The sequence below is a fragment of the Lissotriton vulgaris genome, chromosome 8 (genome assembly GCF_964263255.1).
Source record: "Lissotriton vulgaris chromosome 8, aLisVul1.2, whole genome shotgun sequence".
Lineage (NCBI taxonomy): Eukaryota > Metazoa > Chordata > Amphibia > Caudata > Salamandridae > Lissotriton > Lissotriton vulgaris.
In genome coordinates this window covers 899,921,657-899,943,280 of record NC_141696.1, presented here as the reverse complement: position 1 = coordinate 899,943,280, position 21,624 = coordinate 899,921,657, and the positions used below count along the sequence as shown (strand labels likewise).

Sequence of the window (21,624 nt, the reverse complement as noted above, 5' to 3'; positions counted from 1 at the left end):
GCAGCGGTCACGCGCAGCAGGTGCGCTGATTGTGCACCAAAGGCTTGCCAAAGGCAAGCCTGTCTTCGCCCGTCCACGCCTGGACCGCGCCCAGCGCAAGAAACCCTGGATCCCGACGATGCCAACGCACCCGACGAACCTACGACGCCGCCAACCTCCGGGCACTCAACATCGGCCGGAACCCAGCCTGCCAACGCACCCACAGACCTTTCACCTGCCAAGAATGCAAATTCACCTGCATCCGCCCAGGACCTGCGCCCGCCAAGCCTACCACTAGCAAGAATCACCTCAAGTGCATCCTGCTCAACACCCGCTCCGTGCACAGGCACGCAGTCGAACTCTGGAACCTCCTAGAATCAACTGCACCGGATGTCGCCTTCCTCACGGAAACCTGGATGAACGCCTCCTCAGCCCCTGACATCGCCATAGCAATCCCGGACGGCTACAAGATCACCCGGAAGGACCGCATCAACCAAACCGGAGGAGGCATCGCCATCGTCCACAGAAACACCATCCGCATCTCGACCAACTCGGAAGACACCCTCACAGCCGCCGAATACCTGAACTTCCAGATACACACCGACCCCAGGACCACCCTCAGGGGCACCCTAATCTACAGACCCCCGGGACCACGCACCCAATTCAGCAAAACCATTGCAGACTTCATAAGCCTACACGCCCTCGCCTCCCCAGACTACATCCTCCTAGGGGACCTCAACTTCCACCTGGAGAACAACAATGACAGCAACACCACCACCCTACTGGACAACCTCGCCAACCTCGGACTCAAGCAACTGGTGAACACCCCCACCCACTACGCCGGCCACACGCTTGACCCCGTCTTCTCCTCCAGCAAGCACATCTCCTTCAGCCACTCCACCGGACTCCACTGGACAGACCACAGCTGCGTCCACTTCTCCTTCAAGACAACCACAACCCACCACCACCCGCAACTGACCCCACGCAGAAGCTGGAGAAAGATCACCGTCGACTAGCTCACCACTTCCCTCAGCCAGAACCCTTCCACCATCACGACGGACCCCAACGAAGCAGCCCGCAACCTCGCACAGTGGCTCACCAACTGCGCCGACAAACTCGCACCACTGAAGGAACAACCCAGCAGACCCCACAGCAAGAAAACCTCATGGTTCACGGACAACCTCATCAACTCAAAGAAAACCTGCCGCTCCCTGGAGAAAACCTGGCGCCAGAACCAAACACCAGAGAACATGACAGCCCTCAAGAACGCCACCCGGAAGCACCACCAACTGATCCGTACCACCAAGAGAACTATGTACAAACAGCGCCTGGACAACAACACCCACAACAGCAAGGAACTCTTCAGCATCGTCAAAGAGCTCTCCAACCCCAGCACCTGCAACAACGACATCACACCCTCGCAAGACCTCTGCCACTCCCGCGCCTCGTTCTTTCACCTCAAGATCGCCGACAAACACAACAGCTTTGGCGCACAGACCAACCACCCAACCACTGAACCAGTGAACCCAACCGCCACCCTCTGCACTTGGAACCCGGTCAGCACCAAAGACACCGCCCGCACAATGAGCACCATCCATTCCGGCTCTCCCACCGACCCATGCCCACACCACATCTTTAACAAAGCCGAATCCATCATCGCACCCCAACTCTGCTACGTCATCAACAGCTCCTTCACATCATCTACCTTCCCAGAGAGCTGGAAGCAAGCCGAACTCAGCGCCCTCCTGAAAAAATCCACTGCGGACCCCACGGACCTCAAGAACTTTCGACCCACCTCGCTCCTCCCGTTTCCTGCCAAAGTCATCAAGAAGGCGATCAACAAACAACTCTCCATGTTCCTCGAGACAAACGCATCCCTCGACCCGTCACAGTCCGGATTCTGAGCAAACCACAGCACTGAGACCGCCCTCATTGCAGCCACCGACGACATCAGGTCTATGCTCGACAACGGGGAAACCACTGCACTCATCCTCCTGGATCTCTCAGCAGCCTTCGACACGGTAAGCCACCGCACCCTGATACAACGCCTCAACGACACCGGAATCCAAGGCGCGGCCTTAGAATGGATCACCTCGTTCCTCGCCGGTAGAACCCAGAGAGTCTGCCTCCCCCGTTCCGGTCCGCGGCTACAGAAGTCATCTGCAGCATCCCACAAGGCTCCTCGCTCAGCCCCACCCTCTTCAACGTCTACATGAGCCCCCTCGCAGCCATTGCACACAAACACAACCTCAACATCATCTCCTACGCCGACGACACACAGCTGATCCTCTCCCTCACCAACGACCCCACCACCGCCAGGGCCAGCCTCCAGGAAGGAATGAAGGACGTCGCGGAATGGATGAAGCTCAGCCGTCTGAAGCTGAACTCAGACAAGACGGAAGTCCTCATCCTCGGACCATCCCCCTCTGCCTGGGACGACTCCTGGTGGCCACCCCCCCTGGGCACCGCCCCCAAACCCACAGACCACACGCGCAACCTGGGCTTCATCCTAGACTCCTCCCTCATGATGACCAAGCAAGTCAACGCCGTCTCATCGTCCTGTTTCAACACCCTGCGCATGCTCCGGAAAATCTTCCGTTGGATCCCCAACACAACCAGGAAGACGGTCACCCAGGCCCTCGTCACCAGCCGCCTAGACTACGGGAACACCCTCTACGCCAGAACCACAGCCTAGCTCCAGAAAAGACTAGCGCGCATTCAGAACGCCTCGGCAAGACTCATTCTGGACATCCCCAGCCACAGCCACACCTCGCCCATCTGAAGAATCTGCACTGGCTCCCCATCAGCAAGAGAATCACATTCCGACTGCTCATCCACGCACACAAGGCTCTCAACGACGCGGGCCCCATGTACCTCAACAACCGACTTGAATTGCGCACGCCAACCCACCAGCTCCGCTCCGCCAGCCTCGCCCTTGCCACCGTCCCACGTATTCACAAGCCGCCGACCTGGCAGCCAAGACATGGCACTCCCTCCCCACCCACCTCCGGCTGACACAGGACCATCTCGCCTTCAGGAAGCAACTCAAGACCTGGCTCTTCGAGCAGTAGTGACCCCCCCTCAGTGCCTTGAGACCCTAACGGGTGAGTAGCGCGCTCTACAAATCCCTTGATTGATTGATTAAGGAGATTACCATAGTCCAGGCGGGAGGTTACCAGCGCGTGAACCAGTATTTTCCTTGATTCCGTGGGAAGGGCGTCAAGGGTCTTCCGAAGTCTCCTCAGAATACCAAAGCAGGCGCCTGCCACCCGCCCGATGTGGTAGTTGAAGGACAGCTTATTATCTACCCATATCCCAAGATTCTTGGCATGTTCGCAGGGTATAGGAATGGGGCCCAGCGACTGGGGCCACCATGCCGAGGACCATACTGATGGGGCCTTGCCTATCACCAGTACCTCGGTTTTACTGCCTTTCAACCTCAGGCAGTTGCTGGCCATCCATCCCGCCAGTTCTTGAAGGCAGGATGCAAAATTGGAGGCTGCACCAGGCTGGGCCTGGGTCAAGGAGACCACCAGCTGGGTGTCGTCAGCGTAAGACAGGGCATTAATCCCAAAATTATCTGAGATTTTAGCCAAGAGGGCGACATAAAGATTGAATAGGGTAGGGCTCAAAATAGAGCCCTGAGGCACCCCCTGGGCCAGCTTGATGTTTCTAGAATGGAAGTTACCCTGCATAACAGTGAAACTGCGCTCAGATAAAAAGGATTCTAGCCATTTTAGTGCTCCGTCCGCTACACCCCCTCTCATTAGATCGTGAAGTAGGGTATGATGGGCGACAGTGTCAAACGTGGCACTTAAGTCTAAAAGAACTAAGGCCGCTCTCTGTCCTTCGTCCACATGCTTCCTAATGATCTCTGTGGAATAGAGTAGAGCCGATTCGGTGGAATGCAATGCCCGGAAACCCAACTGCGAAGGATGGTGGGGGTTATTAGTTCAAATGTGTGTAGTAAGCTGGGTATTTTACAATCTTTTCCGCGACCTTAGCAAAATAAGGAATCAAGGAAATGGGCCGCAGAATATCGAGCTGATCGGTGCTAATGTGACTTTTTTTCTGTAGAGGAAGTACCACGGCCTCCTTCCACACTTCCGGAACCACTCCAGAGTTAAAGGACAATTCTAAGAGATGTCGCAGAAAAGGTTCCAATACATCTATGCTGCCTCTGAGTACTCTGGCCGTAGCAGGGTCCCTAGGCGAACCCGACTTAATACAGGTCGCCAACCTTTTAAGAATATCCTTAGAGGGTACATTGAAATTGTGGAGACCTTGTATTCCAGGCACAACCAAGCATTCCTTATCAGCTCGTTTACCCTCACGAGCCGATTGCGGAAAAGAGGACTAAATCCTTTCAACCTTTTCTGCGAAATATTCAGCAACTCGATTGCACGACTCTACAGAGCCCACAATAGGCGCTGCAGCAGATGCCAAGGATGATATCTCTTTAAATATCTTAAACAGCTCTTTTGTAGATTTTTCCGCTGTTTGGATCCTATTATTAAAGTAAGCTGCCTTAGCCTTCCTAATGAGTGAGTGGGTATATTTAAGGCTGACTTTGTATTCAGCTTCCAGATTTACTGGAAACTGCTTCCTAGCTCCTCCATCACCTTTCGAATTGTTTACAGGTCAATTTAGCAACCCGTAATACTTCACTGAACCACGGGGCTGATTTGCGTCTGTTTGTCGCCTTTTTAGTTGACCAGTGTGCCGTGCAGTCGAGAGCGGCAATTATCCGCCCCTCGAGATCTTTACTCGCCCTATTTACATCCCGGCCATTAGGCAGACCATCCTTTAGTAAAGCCAGGTTAAAGGCCCCCTGCGAGAAGCCTGCCCATTTCCTTCTCTTTATATCAGAGTGAAATTTCTCCGGCTTTTTATGCATGGGAACCTTTATCACAAACGTGATCAAAAAATGACCACAACACTGGGCAAGGAGGCTTAATTTCCATAGCGTCCCAGTTGGCAAGAATAGGGTCAAGTAAATGTCCAAGTTTATGAGTCGGGAGTTCTGATTTTAAAAATATTTGCAGCACTTCAACTCCCTGGCGCATCTCATGTGCCCCGGGGACACGTGTATCATCAAAATGTAGGTTAAAATCCCCCAGTACCAGAAGCTTTTCGTACCGGAGAGCAGGTTGGAGAAGGTAATCAACAACACTGGGTATGAAACGTGAGTGAGGTCCCGGGGGCCTATAAATGAGGAGCCCCTTCACAACATAATCAGTGGCTAGTCTGATAGTAAAAAAAAACAGCCTCCCCATCATCTATGCCCACAGGTAAAAGGGAGCACCGAATGGCATGCTTGTAGATAATTGCGATGCCCCCCCCTTCCTGACATTCGGTCTACTCTCATGATCCCATAGCCACTAGGGAGTGCCTCTAAAATTTCAGGGGCAGAGTCATCGTCCAGCCATGTTTCCATAAGAAACATGAGATCAGTTTGACCCTCAGATAGTATATCATAGATCTCGATCCTATGCTTTCTGAAAGATCTGCAATTAATTAACGCTAACCTGTGTGTGGGGCTTCCCTCCCTGACGTCTACTTGTTCTGACGCCCCATATGAGCAGTGATTGCATTGCCAGCCCTCCCCCTCCACATTAATACTATGCTTACACTTAATATCAATTGTTGGGCGGAGAGCACAAAGTTTCTGTGGGCTCTAATGGGTCTTGGACCAAACCCAGCGGGGGTTATGGACCCTAGCCCGGGAAGACCGCTTACGGGCCCAGACGGGCTTGCCTTTGGAGCGCCAGCGGCGCGCCCACTGCGCGGCTGTTGGAGCATGTGAATTTAAAGGCAGAGCCCTCCCAACAACTAGAACGCTGCCCTCCCCAACAGGAAGTACCTGGCTCTGTCTCCCCCACACTCTGCTCAACAGCAGCGCTGCATCAGATCGAGGCAGGGAGATCAGGCAATCGAACCCAGGTAAGCGTAGCCCCACTCAGACACACTCAGGAGTAATTAAATTTAAAAACAAAGCAATGTCCCGTATTAAAAATAGATCATTTTTAAAAATGCTGCTGTTGCATTGAGAGAAACCGCGAGCGGACTGTGAGCACTGCCACTGCCCTTCGCCCACAGCGTGGCCGTTCAATCAAGCCGATTTTAAGGCAGAGCCCTCCCAACAACTAGAACGCTGCCCTCCTCAACAGGAAATACCTGACTCTGTCTCCCCCGCCCTCCGCTCAACGGCAGCGCTGCGTCAGACCGAGGCAGGGAAACCAGGCAATCGAGCCCAGGTAAGCGTAGCCCCACTCAGACACACTCAGGAGTATTTAAATTCAAAAACAAAGCAATGTCCAGTAATAAAAATAGATCGTTTTTAAAAATGCTGCTGTTGCATTGAGAGAAACTGCGAACGGACTGGGAGCACTGCCACTGCCCTTCGCCCACCCACTCAAGGATTTAAACCTTACCACAGTAGTCGGGTCAGCTTTAGTAATAAGAATGTATTTCTACAAAAACAAACCATTTTTAGCAACACTAGCATACTGAAAGAGTAGGGAAAAACCTAACTTAGATATTCACATACAAAACTGTTCTGTGAACTGCATGGTGCACGTTCTTTGAAGCAGGCATCTTAACTCACTGTGCTACTTCATGATGAATCGAAACTGCCTCCAAACAATAATCTAGTTTCTCTCCAGCAGGATCATTATTTGTCAGTTTTCTTAGCATTTGTGTTATCGTCTGAAAGCTGCTGGACACAAGGAACTCTGCTTCAGGTCCGTATAAACTCAAAACCCCTGTGCATGTACATAGGAACTTCAGGAAACCATAGAAAAAGTCTGCACCAGATAGGACTTGGTTTCGTTTTTGTTTTAATTTCATTTTAAAATGCAAGGTTTACAAGACCTTGTTAAGTATTTTATGCAACATTCCCAAGAGGTACCTAAATGTATTCTTCAAGTTAGACTTTTTTTCATTAATTAACCTCTTTCACTATGGGCTGGATTGACAAAGGTGTTGGTAACTTAAAGTTCACTTAGGTACACACATGGTTTATGTTATAAGTATAAAGTTATCTTGCATATTCATAATACATGAATTTACACCTGGAATTCAATATTACACCCAAAGAATTTAATATTACATATCAGCAAATATGCTCAGGGATGAGAGTGGATATGCCTTAGAATGATGGTGATCATCAATAAAAAGTATGATGGTGAGTTTGAGTATTTACAAACAATTGCAAATGACATTCCCACCATATACATGATCAAAGAACACACCAACTAACTTAACAAAAGTGTCCTCACACAAAAGAGAATACAAAGGAAAAGTAGCCATTGCCCCCTAGAATGAAAGACAACATTGTTTCAATCAGGGGAAAAATAATATGGAGGCATCGTGTGTCGCAAGTGTTGCACATGAGGTGTGCACCACAACCAAAAGAAACTTTGCAGGACGCCTTAACATAACCTTGTAATGAATAAAAGCTGTCTTTTTTCGTTTTTCTGTTTTGCAATTCTTCTTTATTACGACTGAATCATCAAACAATAATCATACAACATGGGTAGAGGCCAACCTAATTCCAATTTGTTAGAACATATATATGGACAGGAGGGTGATGATATTATCTCTCATATTGGAAAAGCAGAAAGAATAAAAGGGGTAAGGGAGGGGAGGTTCTTACAATGGTGAGGGGCAATAACTAGTAGTAGAGGATATTAGTAGGTGCCACTGTATGTGGGTGGCTACCCGGTGGTAAAGAGGAGGTGGGAGTGGAGGGGGTGGGGGTCCGGCATCTTGAGGGGAGAACCGGCCCCTAGGGAGACCCGCATAGTGAAAGTTGGCATTCTTACTAGGAGTCTCAAAGGGAGCGCAGCTGGGTGTGGGCTTTGGAATGGGCATCTCCTGCGTTACGGAGTGATAAGGTGGTAGAGTGTACCACTTTGAGCCAGGTAATGTAGGTAGAAGATGTGCGCGGGGTCAGGGGGTGTGGTACAGTCTGTAATGAGAAAAGGTAAAAATAAAATGAAGGGTGTAACTGATAGATTTGGGGGTGTGGGCTGCTGCCCTTGGCAGGGAAAGGGTTGGAGTGCCTATCATTGAGTGCACCTTCTGTCCAGGAATAGGGGGGGGAGAGTCGGTTAGTGGATGGGAGTGAAGGGTTGTAGAGCTACGGGGAGGAGAGTAACAGAGGGGGGGATGACAACACTGGAGATGAGGGGGGCGTCCTACTTGGATACCAGGAGTAAGGCATCCTAAGGACTGTTGGGCGGGGAGGGCCCTAGGCATTCAGTAAGATGGCTGTAGTTGATTGTGTGGTCTCTTTCAGCTCTTTGGGACTCAGTGGGGTGAAGGGTCTGGTGTAGGATGTCCATTATCAGTTTCCTCCAGTAGAAAGGGTGCCCACGTTTGTTAAAATAGCTCAGTCCGGTCTTGAAGATTATAAATGACACATTCATGGGAGGCCGTTTGGATCATTGCCACCAGCCAAGTTTCCTGCGATGGGGGTACTGGTGAACTCCACTGATGAAGAATGCATATCTTGGCCGTGGCCAAGGCAGTGTGGAGGAGGCAGCACTGTGGACGTATGAGTGCTGGTGAGTCTCCCAAATCATGAAGGAGAATAGTTGGAGGACTGAGCAGGTTGCGTAGTGGCATGGAGGAGCTCAAGACTGTACCTATGTGCAGCCAAAAAGGGTGAGTCGAAGGCCAGCCGCATATGATATGTACTATGTTGCAGTGTGTGGCAGCACATCGCCAACAGTTTGTGTAGGGAAGGAGACCCTCTCTATTCAGCTTCATTTGTGTCCAATGCCAGTAATGTAGCATTTTGAAGAGGCAAAACATCAGCCTAGCCTCTCTCATACCTTTGTCCAGGGCTTCCAGGTTATCTACCTATTTGTCGTCTACATACCCAGTTTGTAGTTGAATCTCCTATTTGACACAGAGTGTACACGAAAGGGGTTGTGAGAAAAGGTGGGTGGAGAACGTGTCGTATAGTCTGAATATCACACCCTTGTTGTGTGCCCAGGTGGTCAGATCTGCAAGGACGGTAGAGAGTTGGGGCGGGGGCCCAAACACTGTGGCAGTGTTGTAGTTGCGTATATCGCCAGAGTTGCCTCGGATGGTGGCCAAATTCCCCTTGCAAATGATGGAACGGCTTAAGATCTCTGTTAAGCAGGAGTTGATCTAGAGTATGGATACCTGCTACCCTCCATTAAGTCCAGGACAGAAGCCTGCCATCGAATTGCATAACTTCATCAGCCCATAGGGGTGCTTTTCGGTGTGAACGCGGGTCAACTCAGAGAAGTCAGCGCGCTCATAGTCAGGCTTGATGCATAGCACGCAGTATCAGTTTTGGGGGTCCTGAGCAGCAGGCACATTCCCCATAAAGTGCAGAAAGCCCTGTGTTGGCAGAGAGAATTTCCCATTTGATGTTTACATATGGCGGTGTCTCCAAGGTGCCAGCGAGCAGGTATGCCAATTGGGATAGCTGTAGGATGGGGGAGGTAGTAGTGTTCCACCGATGGAAGGCCCAGGCCGTGTGAGCGACATGTCATGAGTTTGTCTGCAGCTAGGTGAGGTTTGAGGATCCCAATTTGAAGGATTGTATGTGGGAGTCGATGAGGCATAGCATGGATAAGTATACCGGGATGTGGAGCATCTCAAGTGTGTATATGAAGCGTGACGACAAAGTAACCATCCACACTGCCTGCACTCGACCCACATGGATAACCCTAGGCCGGACCATTTCTCATTTGCGGCTTGTGGCTCAATGCTTGAGCCCTTAGCCAAATATATTGATACATTCCTTAAGCCATTTGTCTGTACCACCAAGGCTTATGTGCGTGACACTATGGATTTTATTCAGAAGGTGGAAGACTCGGTGTTCGATGGTGATCAACAATTGTTGGTCACCTTCGACATTGAGAGTTTGTACACTAACATACCGCAGGATGAGGCACTGCTGGTAATGGGGATGGTATTAGACCGCAGAATCAGACCCCACCAGGTCCCTACGAAATTCATCTTGGATTTAGCGAAGATCTGCTTGAAAAACAACTTCTTTACCTTTAAAGACTCCCTTTATTTACAACTTAAGGGAGTCGCGATGGGGTGTTGCTTTGCCCCGGAAATCGCTAACCTGGTGATGGACCAATTTGAGGGGATGTATGTCTTCGGGGAGGCGAACCCATTTCGGCACTTGGTGTCGAGGTGGGTTCGCTTCATCGACGACATCTTCCTCATCTGGAATAGTGACAATGAGGAACTTAGTAGGTTCCATGAGTGGCTTAACTCGTGCTCCACGGATTTGAGATTCACTATGAGTGTCAGTAATGACAAAATCAACTTTCTCGATGTGTGGATCTATAACAGCGAAGGGCACTTGAAAGTTAATCTGTATACTAAACCTACAGATCGTAATACTCTCTTAGAATTCAGTAGTGGTCACCCTAGGAGTCTTAAAGAAAATTTACCCTATGGGCAATTTTTGCGTATCCGTCGCAATTGTTCAAACAAAAGCGACTACTTTGACAATGCGGATACTCTAATGAATAAACTCTGTAATAGAGGATATCCCAGGAAGTTGGTAAGAGCAGCTTTGAAACGTGCGTGGTACACGCCCCGAGAAAGTTTGTTGACACCCAAAGAAAAGAAAGAGAGCACATCCTTGACCTGCGTCTTAACATTCAACCCAAAAGCTAATAAGGTGAAACAGATCATATCCAAAAATTGGAGACTTATAGAACATCTGGATATCCCCAAACCACTATTTGCCTTTCGAAAGGGAAAAAATATCAAGCAACATCTGGTAAAGGCAAGTAGATTGATGACCAACAAAAAAGATACTAGGAGTTTATTAGGATTACCACCTGTGATTGGACACTACCGCTGCATGAATTGCGCTGTGTGTCCAAACACGAAAGACTTGAAAGCAATCGACATCAATGGCCATACACATATGATGCGTACCTTTTCTAATTGCAACACGAAGAACGCTATTTATGTAGTGACATGTCCGTGTAATTTATCCTATATTGGGCAAACTACGCAAGCAGTTAAAATGCGTATTGGACAGCACAAATCACGCATAAGGTGCAAGTACATTGGGGCACCTCTAGTGCAGCACTATATGGAAGCTGACCACAATGAAGAGGATTTGACTTGGGCAGTTCTAGTCACCATCATGGCAAAAAATAAAGCCGAATTAGAGACCAAGTTGAATCGTACAGAAGCAAGATTAATAGAAAGATACCATACTTCTGAAAAGGGACTTAATGAGCGTGATGAAATTTGGGCATTGATCTGAATCCATTGACCCCTTGCCTTGACTTCTGATTTATATTCTATAAATACTCTGTTCTCTGGTTTTGACTGAACCTAAACTCTGTTGTGTAACTGTATTGAGCCGATGGTTTGGTGCTATGTTTTGATGTATAGGGAAACAGGTTAGATATATATATATATATATTGTTTTATCTATGTATCTAATATAGATTTTGTGTATAGATTTTTGCATGCTACCATATATTTTATTATGTCTGTGGCATTCCTATATTCATGTTGGTTTATGAATCTGTGTTCTTTATACTTGTTAGCCTTTGAGATGTACGGTCATGGTGCTTTATTAAGAATGGGAACCCAGTAGTGGAAATGCAGATGTGTTTATGGATTATTCTCGACCTTTGGATGTTTCTAGAGGTCCTTCCTTTGTGTTTGGTTCTTTCTTTCACTATTTTATTTATTATGATTATTATTTGTTCTTTTGATTTTATTCCTTTGTTAGAGGTGTTTTCAGCACATTGATATGAGATTGGCCTGATGTAGATATTTATATTATGCACGTGAATTGCTTATGCCAGTAGATTTACTCTTAGGTTGCACTGCCTGACCTCCGTATTCATTCGGGATCGCTAGTCCCTCTTTTGTATTGTTGACGGAATTTACGTTCCGTCCCACGCTGACACGCCCCTTGCCCCGGGCGTTATCTGGCCGCTCGCACTGCAGCGGGTGCATTCCCGGAGGAAGACGTTGCTAGCCGATACCGGCTCCTCGCGCCATCGGAGCAGTTGGAGATTGAAGGTACTCCTCTCCCCGCCTTGTGTACTTTCGTACACACGCCGCGCGGGTTCTTTTGACCATGCTCGTTCTGGAAGAGTCTGGGCTTATTTAGTTATTTATGGATAGTGTAGCCTGTACGGGACCGTTTGAATCTCCCTTAAGGCCGTAGTGGGTAATTGTACTTCCCTCGTCCTTGAGCCCTAAAGTACCTACTATCGAGTGGAGGCTGTTGTCAGTGTCCTTTGTAATCCTCGATTCTCCATTGCCCTGCCCCCCCCCCCCCCCCCACCCCCCGGTGTTATACCTATTCTGCTCGGTATTAGCCGACTGTATACATATATATTCACAAACTTCTCTCAGGCGCTGTTATTATCGGTGGGGTTACTCTGTGTGGATAGACCCTGTATGTATGTAGTCCTTTTTGTGTGGACTTGCTCTATATACCTTGTGTTTATGAGTGACGTGTAGAGCATAAATAGATTGGAACAACTCGTGATGGGGTTTTCCTCTTTTGTTTTGTTTCCTTCCTCCTTGGACTCGTGTTGTTGGTAGGAAGATCGTGTGACTTGAACCACCCCCAAGAACCAAATTATTTTGATTCTATATATTGTGTTGGGCGGACACAGTGAAGAGATTAAGGTATGTCTGTTAGTACTGTTGTTCCACTATCTGCTAGAGAATGAACACTTCTGTGGCTTTGGACCTGCACCTGTGAATGATTTGCTTGTTCTTGTGTTTGGCTCGTGCAGATTACTCGAGACTTGAGCCGAGACGGTGGCACCTACCCCACCCTCTTGGGTGGGTGTGTGGGTTGACTGATTATATTTGCCCTAGATTTGGCCAGGGCCGTGCATATGAGGTACTTATATCTTACAATAGAGGTGTGATGTAATTCTTTGTCTGCACATGCTTCTTTACACTCTGGGATATAAAGGAAAAATACCCATTGAACCAAATTGGTTTTTTTCTTGTCACATAGTTGTAGTATGCACCCTTTAAGGTGTGGGTGTGGTCTCTTGCTTTTAATTCCTTTGTTGATTTTGGTCTTTTATTTGAATATCATTTCTGATGCTGGAGCTATCTCTGATTCAGTCTGGTGCACTTTTTCTTGTCATATCTCTTCTTCCCCCTTCCTTTTTTTCGGATAGAGTCCCCTAGTGACACTGCATTTCCACACTCGTGGGGAGATAGATTTTTCAATCTGATTTCTTGCAGCTGTAATGTAATGTGTTTCCTTGTTTTGGTAAGAAAGAGGATAAAAATAATATGTGTTTGTTGTTATTAGAGTACCCATGTCCTGATGAAGCCTATATCATCTGGCTGAAACGCGACCGCGACTGCGTCGACACCTTTGGCTTTGAACGGAGTCCCTTAGTTTAATACAAGAAAGATTTGATTTGTTCATTGATGCACCTACACAAATATAAGTTGGGTATATGTGTTAACCCCCTGGTGCTTGTCTGTTGGGACTACCTTTTTTATTGTATACTCCACTAGACCTTAAGAGGAGATACATATGTAAATTGGTGTGTATATATATATTTGTACATATATTTTTTGTCTTTAGGGTACATAAAAGTGTTTTTGATATTTTATATGTTGTATATTTGTATAAAATGTACATGTGATGTGTTGTATATAAATTGTTTTTTGTTGTGCCTCTCTGGCTGCCCGCCCATATATGTATATATGAACTTATAGATATACTTCCTTGATTTAATTTGCTAATCACAAGAAAATTAATTGTTTCTTGTTTGAGAAATAAAAGTGGATTGATCCCTTCAGTACCATTTTTCTCTACTTTTTACATCCGTGGATGTCTCCTGCTCAGGTACGGGAGGGTGAGGTGGGCAGAACCCCTAACCATTTTTTCTAGTCATTTCTCAAAGTGGCGTTTCATCTGTACCACCAGTGGGTCCATGTTGTCTGAGACCATCCCCTTCATTCCCCTGCTCACCAGAATACCTAGGTATTTAAGGCAGCAGGCCTGCCATCGGAAGGGATATACCTGTATGTTCGCTTTTGTAAATGTAAATGTAAATGTAAATGTGTTTGTATTTATATAGCGCCTTCTACTCAGAGGTCTCGTAGCGCTTTATTCATACCGCTGTGGAACCCTTCCTGGCTTTCCTGTGAGATGTACACTCCTGGGCACCCCCAAGGTGAAGCCAGGCATCCAAGCGCTGCTGGGGCCGTTGTGGAGATTAAGCAAGCTATTGCCCAGAGTCACAGAGTGGGACCCATGATTAGACTAGGCACCGAGGCGAGAATTATCAGGTCCGGGGAGATTGAGTCCAAGAGCCGCCGAGGCAGGATTTGAACCCTGGTCCCGGGCCAGACCCCTGCATCAGGGTCTGCCGCTCTAACCATTGAGCCACGCTTCTCCAGCCGCTTTGTAGTGTCAACCAAAATTGGGAGGGCCTTGCTCTTGTCCCAGTTCACTTTGTACCTAAATAGGATGGACAAATCATCAATGACACTCAGTAATGCTGGGAGGGAGTGAGTAATGTCTGTTAAGGTTAGCAGGATGTCATCTGCATAAAGATGAATCTTGCAGTATCTGGATATAAGTGGGACACCACTATGCTGGCAGATTTGCAGATGATGGAAGCAAGTGGCTCCATGGCTAGAAGGAACAGGAGAGGGGAGAGAAGGCATCCCTGGTGCGTGCCTCTTCGGATTGTGGAGGGATCGGATAGGAATCCACCGCAGTTAACTGGGGCCGTGGGACAGTTATTTAGCAGTCTCACCTTCGTTATGAAACATCAACCCAAGCCAAATTGCTTGAGCGCAGCAAACAGGCAGTCCCATTGGATGCGGTCAAACAGCTTTTTGGCATCTAGTGAGAGAGCCAGGACATCTGTCAGCAAGAGCCTAGCCGTCCAGAGATTGCACCAGAGTACAGAGATGGTTCCTGGAGGAGCGGCCCGGCAAAAAAACCTACCTGCGTATGGTGGATTAGAGAAGGGAGGACTTTCTCAAACGAGCTGCTAGAACACTGGCCAAGATTTTAATGTCGCAGTTGGGCATTTAGATGGTCTGTAGCTGCCACACAGTGGAGGGTCTCCACCAGGTTTGGGTAGGACCACTATCACTACCTTGTTGGATAAGGGTCCCAGGGAATTTGTCTGTTAAGCCTCTAATAGGGTGGCATACAGGTTGTCATTCGTCTCTTCTCCAGCCCACTTGTAAAGTCCGTATGGAAGCCATCCACCCAGGGAGCTTTGTGAGAGGGCAGTTTGGATATTGCAAGTGCAATCTCCTCCTTGCTAATCTCTCCCCCCAAAATCTATCTCATCCGAGAAGGCCGCCTTGTGCTCTGGACTAGCCGGTGTGTCCGAGGAGTACAAAGTCTGGTAGAATGAGGAAAACTCGTTCACTATGTCCTGGGGATGGGTAAGGATCTTGCCCCCCTTTGTTTTTATGGCAGGTATAGCCAAGGCAGCCTCTCTCTGTCATAGTTGGACTTCCTGCATTTAACAAGCCTTTTCCCCCTACTCATAGTGTCATCCCTTCAGACGCTGAAGGGCATGTTCAGCCTTAGAGGTATAGAGGTTGTTAAGGAATCACTGACAAAATATCGACATAGAAAATATCAACCTACAGAAATATCGACGGAGGAATATCAAAGGCAAGAATATCGACATCCTATCTACAACATGGTAAGTACAAAAATATCGAAAAAAAAATATTGAAGTTAAAAATATCGTAATTACAAATATCATTTTTTTCAGCTAAAAAATGTGTAAAATAAAGTAAATAATACTTATAAATAAAATAAACATAATTGCAAAAATTTAATAATGTTTAAAATTCATAAATAATACTTATATAATAATAAAACATAAATTAAACATATACATAAAGTATATAATATACACTTACTTAATAATAAGTTTTAATAATTATTTTAATAACTTATGAATTATAAAAAATGTTATGAATTGCAAATACACTTACACACATAAAACAATAACATAAATAAAAAGTAAATAATTATATTTATTACATTAAAAAAATTAAATATACTTTCAATATTTTTAAAATGAATTAATCTAAAATAAAACAAGAAATATTAAATAGCTAAATAAATAAAACTACTATTCAAAGTCCCCAAAAAAACGTGGGATAGAGAGGACTTAAAATTACGATTCACACTCCAGAAAATGCAACAGTAGGAAAATCGTCGGATAGCGGAGGTGTAAAAATTACTATTCTAACTCCAGAGAGTAAAACAGTAGGGAAAGAGTTGGATAGCGTCGGCGTAAAAATTACTTTTCCAACTCCAAAGAGTGCAACAGTAGGGAAAGCGTTGGATAGCATAGGGGTAAAAATTACTATTCCAACTCCAGAGAGTGCAACAGTAGGGAAAGCATTGCAACCGTAGGGAAAGCGTTGGATAGCGCAGGGGTAAAAATTACTATTCCCACTCCAGAGAGTGCAACAGTAGGAAAACCGTTGGATAGCATAGGGTTAAAAATTACTATTCCTACTCCAGAGACTGCAACAGTAGGGAAAGCTTTGGATAGCGTAGAAGTTAAATATAACATACTTATAAATAATTTTTGGATTTAAAATAATTAATAATTACATTTTTTAAAATGCTCTGCATCATTTACAAATACCCATTATTAATTATTAAAAACATAATTACAATTGAATGATTAATTAACAATAAATTAACAAAAATACCAATAAATATTAATTAATTGATATTAGTTTCCAAATAATAAATATTGAACAATAAAATATTTTTCATGACAAAAATCATATTATTAAAAATTGATTAACAATTAAAAATTATGAAACAAAAAATACTTTTTATGAAACAATAATTACCAATTAATAAAAAGAATTTCCAAAACATGAATTACCAAATAAAAATATTCATTTCCAATAAAAAATGTATTTACCAACTAAAAAAATTAATTACCAATTAAAACATAATTGCCAATTAATTATTAATTAAAAATAAAATAATTATCAATACCAATAAATACAAATAAATCATTACCTAATTACAATTAAATTACTTTCCACCCAATTCCCCTATAAACCCACAGCCCGCTACAGAACTTGAACCCAAAAATTAATTTAAATGAATTTATAATTCGTAAAAATTCATAATTAATTTAGTATAAATAAATAACTTCCCAACCTATTCCCCTATAAACCCACAACCCACTCCGGTACTAAAACATTAAATTGACTTAAAAATAACAATAGTACTATATAAAAATAGTATACATATAAATTAAAACAAGTAAAATACTTGACATATGACACATACATATTAAATACATAATAAAATACATAACAATAATACAAATATCGATATTAGTAACATCGAGATTAGTAACATCGATATATTTGATATCGATATTACTAACTTCAATATTACTTACATCGATATAAAAAAATCGGTATGACTTACCTTAGGGTCGATATTATGTCCAACGATATATTTGACCTCAATATTCTCTATTTTTGATATTTCCAACTCGATATTTCTGTAGGTCGATATTAAGAAATCAATATTTAGAAGTGCACTGGGTTTGTTCTAGGAGTCTGCAGTGGTGCACAGTGGGATGTTTAGAGTAGAGGCGGGTGTGGGCAGCGATATCCCCCTCTAGTTCTTTCTGATGAGTAATTGCTTGCTTATTGGCCACTGCAGCATCTATCATAAGTTGTCCCCTGACTGTGGCTTTTGTGTCTGCCCATACTAGTCTATGAGAACCTACTGAAATGTTATTGTCAGAGAGAAATGTGGAGACGTGGGATCTCAGCTGGCATTTGCCCTGGGGTGTGCGATACCTTTGCATGATCATTCGCCATGGTTTGTATCCCGGGGAGACCAGTCAGACGTCCAAGGTCAGTAAGACTGGAGAGTGATCTGACAGTGACACCTCTATTATTTGGGACTCTTGAACAAGGGCGACCATCTTTTGAGTGATGAGGAAGCCTGGAGAGTGTGCCATGTACAGGGGAAACGAAAGTATAATCTGCACCTGTTGGGTGACTAAGGCGCCAGTGGCCTACTAGACTGTTGTCCAAGACCACATCACTCAGTAGGGCCCTATCAGCATCAGTGCTCCTGTCTAGGGGGCCTGACCTGTCTCACATCGGGTCTCGTGCGACGTTCCAGTCTCCGCCAATGATATATTGTGAGGCTCCTATCTCTGTTAGTAATCGATTCAGGTGTATTAGAAAAGGTCATTTTGCCCCAGTAGGCACATAGACAGAGCCCACACAGAAGAAATTGTCTCTGAGGAGTAGCTTGGTGAAGACATATCTGCCCTCAGGGTCAGACCATGTTTTGTTATGGTAATGGGCAGAGATTTGCGGATAAGGATCGTGACTCGGCATTTGCGGGGAGTCCCACTATTGGGGTTTGTTGGTGTAGTAAAGCTGCTGTGTATCACCTTCCCACCCAATCGCTGCATAGCTCATCCGACTCCAGGGCATCCAGGTGTGCCTCTTGTAGCAGAGCCACATTTATTCTTTTGGACTGGAGGTAAGAGAGTACTTTCTTTCTCTTGATGTAATGTGTGAGTCCATTGACATTCCAAGAAAGGGCACACAGATTTTGATGAGCGCACATGGCTGGGGTAGGTGTGGCAGCTTCAGACCTCTCCTCCACGTATTGGTTCCAAGAGCGTGTAGGACAGCCACAGAAAGGGAGATAAGGTCTGTCGGGGAGGCTATATTTAGGGTTATGCTGCATGAGATTATAGGTGAGCAGTGGCTGTGGGCAGGAGCAACGCAGGGAGGATGTGTACGGGGAGAGAGCTGAGTGAAGGGGAGAGGTGGGGGTGAGGGTATGTGCGGATTTTAAAAGTTTATGGCAGGAGAGGGTGTTGCAAGGGATAGGGGAGGGGAGCTAGGAAACCCCCCCCCCAACCACGAGACACCGAGACAACAATAGATAAGAGACATTAGGAGATATTTTTATCACAACTTAACCGAGAAGAAAGCGGTAGCAGCCCCTCTCTGAACGAAGAGACTGCCACCATCGAGGGCTGACGAGGGCGCCCGAGGTCATGAGAGGCAATCCTCCGTGACACTGACGATCGACTGGGAGCTGAGACTGCATGCGGCCAAAGACATCTGCGGCGCAGACAACAGGACACCCTCTGGGGAGCTGGGGAGGACTTATACGGCTAGGACAACTGTAGCCCAACAACAGGACACCCTCTGCGCTTCCTGAGACATCTGCAGCGCGGACAGCGGGATTCCTTCTGCGCTGCCCCTGGACTAGTCATGAAGGTGGGATCGGAGCGGGAGCGGTGAGGTCCGTGATGCAAGAAGAAAGAGGACTACGGAGTAAATAGAGCGCTGACTGAAGAGAGCGCTGTACTCCGCGACTGCATCGGGCTGAGACGAGGGGCAGGAACGCAAACAGAGTGGAGGTACACCTCTGGCTGACAATTGTAATGCAGCAAATGCTGAGAATAAGCTAAATTAAATGCCCTTTGGAAATAAACACAAGCAAACTTGGAGACTCATATCGAACCGGCCTGCCTGACCTTAAAATGGCGGCCGCCTAGGACAAACTTGTTTTGGAAACTTATATTTGACCACCCTCTCCAAGTAAAGATCAATAGCTCCTACAGCCATAGAGAGAGGTCTTACAAACTGGCACCAATGTTGAGACAGGAGCACCAGAAAGGGGAATAACAAGGGACAAGAAGGAAGAAACCAACCCTAATTCAGAACAGATGTATAGACCTCAAAATGGCATCAGTGCTGAGGCAGGAACAAGGAAAAGGGACTAATGAGCTTTATTAGGGACAGGAAGGAATGAGCCTGCTGAGGCAGGAGCAAGGCGAAAAGGACTAACAAACTTTTGCAGGGGCAGGAAGGAAGGAGCTAACAGATGTTGAAAATAGAAAATGGACAAAGGCAAGGGTAGAAAGAAAGAAAGGGTGCAGCTCACAGAATGTACATCCAAATTGGTGGACATCTTGAAATGGAGCAAGTTGTTCACTCAGCATGATGAGAGCACACTCTAATGAATGCAGACGAATCTACAGAGAAGAAAAAGAAAAAAAGAAAAAGAAAAAGAAAAAATCGATCGACAACAGGAATATATCATGGATTACTACAATCACCACAAGCATTAAGATAACCCTATCTGGCATAACACTTGATATAATAATTATATATTACTGGTGTAATAATATTGGATACATAACTATGATTACTACTAGCCTGTAATTAAGGGTGATTAAGGGTAAAAGACAACTACAACACCAACTGAAGTAGGAATCCACGCAATCAAATAAGGAAGAGCCATCACAAGATCAACGAAGAGGAGCAATCTTGGACGAAAACTACACAGAATCTGCCGGCCTGAATGCCCAGACCATAAAATATCCAACTAATTTGTCCAAAAATGCTGCAAAAAAATTCAAACATAACTCCCTGAGAAATAACCCAGACACACTGATCTCTGACCCTTACTTTAGCAAAGACAAGGGCGCTATTGTGAACGACCTGATATTCTTCTCAAATAAAACAGCCAAATTGCGCAATACCTTCACAAGTTTGCTTAACACTAAAGATATAAAGAATATCCCATATGGCACAAAAATGATAATCTCTCCGTCAAAAAGATGCAAAGCGGATCTATGCATTACCATGTTTAAAACTGGAATAGTGCTGATACAAGCAGCCAACAGCGAGCTAGATAAGTTCGATTATGCATTTCCGACCTTAAAGGAATCATCATTAGAGGGCGCAAGATGTCAAATACACCGGACCCCACCAGAAGATAATCCTGACAACGATAATGCTAACAAAGTATCTCCGACCTTAAATAAACCATTAGAGGATGCAAGATTTCAACTACACCGGATCTCCTTAGAAGACAACCCTGACAATAACTTTACTAATAACAGAGACGTCAATCGAAATGGAGGACATCAGGTTCAAGCTTCAAGATTAGGAAGAAAAACTGAAACTAAATTAGGAATAACAACATCTGGGAATGGGACAGAAAGATCAGAGAAGCCTACAATTCATGGGAATAAAGAACAGCACCATATCCAAAAAGAAGAGTCGATGCCGCTCCCAAATGATTAGCTACCTTTAGAGGGATTAAGATATCAACCACATTGGTCCCCACCAGAAGACAATACTAGAGTGGTTACACGAAATGGAGAACAGCAGGATTAAGCTACAAGAACAGGTGACAAAAATGAAACGGGAGCGACAATATCCGAGAAGAAGACAATAAGGTCAAAGAAGCCTACAAGACATTGGAACTATAAACAGGACCAACTCCAAAGGGAGGAACTGACGCCGCTCCCAAATGAAGAGACACCTCACTCAGCGCAGACATCTCCTTCGAGTAAGCCACACATCGATGATCGGGAATTAAATAAAGTAGAAGATATCAACCATTCTTTACCTGTCTCTAGCTCAACACAAGAGACACCTAGAACCACACCCACTAATGCTTTCTTATTATCACTAATTACAGACAGCATACCCCACTTGGTGAACAGAATCGAATCGATCAGCCATACTGAGGATATAAAGAAAAGGAGTTCGGCTAAAAGAATTGTTCTGAAACATAGAAAAGACATAGAAAAACATAGGTCCTCC

General features: G+C 45.6%; 1 pseudogene; it reads right to left on the bottom strand.

Annotated features, from left to right (window-relative positions):
* Window positions 1–4,335: 4,335 nt before the first annotated feature.
* Window positions 4,336–20,657, bottom strand: LOC147698146 (uncharacterized; annotated as a pseudogene).
* Between the last annotated feature and the right edge of the window lie 967 nt (window positions 20,658–21,624).